Source organism: Octodon degus, unplaced genomic scaffold (genome assembly GCF_000260255.1).
Source record: "Octodon degus isolate 3935 unplaced genomic scaffold, OctDeg1.0 scaffold00122, whole genome shotgun sequence".
Taxonomy (NCBI): domain Eukaryota; kingdom Metazoa; phylum Chordata; class Mammalia; order Rodentia; family Octodontidae; genus Octodon; species Octodon degus.
In genome coordinates, this window is record NW_004524698.1 from 5694004 (window position 1) to 5695054 (window position 1051).

Here is a 1051-nt window from a genome sequence, read left to right on the forward strand (position 1 = left end):
ACAGTCTAGCAGTCCACAATAGTGGTGGGTTATCCACAAAAGTTGTTGACTTGAGCCTTTCATAGCTCAGCATATTAATATGGCTTTACTTTATATACCTCATTTTTATACTTTTCTGCTGGATGGTTAAGACCAAGATAAAGCAAGACCTGTATAACAAGAAATGTAACTCTTGTATCTGATAAGGTCAGTCAAGTACCCTCAGGATTTATTCTGTAACCCTGTTCTGCAGTTTGCAGATTGTTTGTCAGTGTCAGCCAAGTGGATGAGTCATGACCATTACTTGACCAATTTGTTCTCTGTGAAAGCCTGAGAGAATGTTTTCTCTCCAGGTGACTCTCCTTAGGCACACTCTGCATCATCGATCACATTGCCCTGTGGCTCCATAATCTCCTTGATCAGAAAATTTGGGACACAAGTGAGTTATATCATGTTACAGTATAGGTTTTCCTATGTCCTGAGTCTTCACTGACATTGAAAGGCTAAGGTCAAATATTGTCTGTCTTTGTAGCCCTTCTATTTCTCTAATTTTTGGTCTGCAAACTTAGGTTGTTAACCCTCCAGAAGAGAAGAGCTCAAAAATTTTCTCTCTTTCCCCTTTTCTTTTGCATTTTTACAGCATTTGTTCATAACACAATTTGGGTTATAGATGCAAAAACATGCTTCCACCTGGGTTACACCTAGTCAAAATGATAGCAAAACTTTTTCTCATAAGTTATCAAAAAATTAAGATATAAAAGAAATTACTAACATAGTAAAAAGACAAACCACAAATTTGGAAAAAAATTCTTAATAAGCACTCAGACAAAGGTCTTCTATCTAGACTTTATAAAGAACTAATAAACATTAGGGACACAAAACTTAAAGACCCAATCCAAAAATGGGCATCGGAGATGAACACAAACTTCTCAGAGGAAGAAATACAAGAAGCAAATAAATACATGAAAAAGTGCTCCACACCACTAGCCATTTGTGAAATGTAAATTAAAACAACACTGAGATATCATCTCATCCCATAAAGATTTGCTATCATAAAGAAATCAACCAACAA

General features: G+C 35.8%; 1 pseudogene; it reads left to right on the top strand.

Annotated features, from left to right (window-relative positions):
- LOC101583309 overlaps positions 1 to 1051 on the top strand; it is a 9080-nt pseudogene that overhangs the window by 1036 nt on the left and 6993 nt on the right.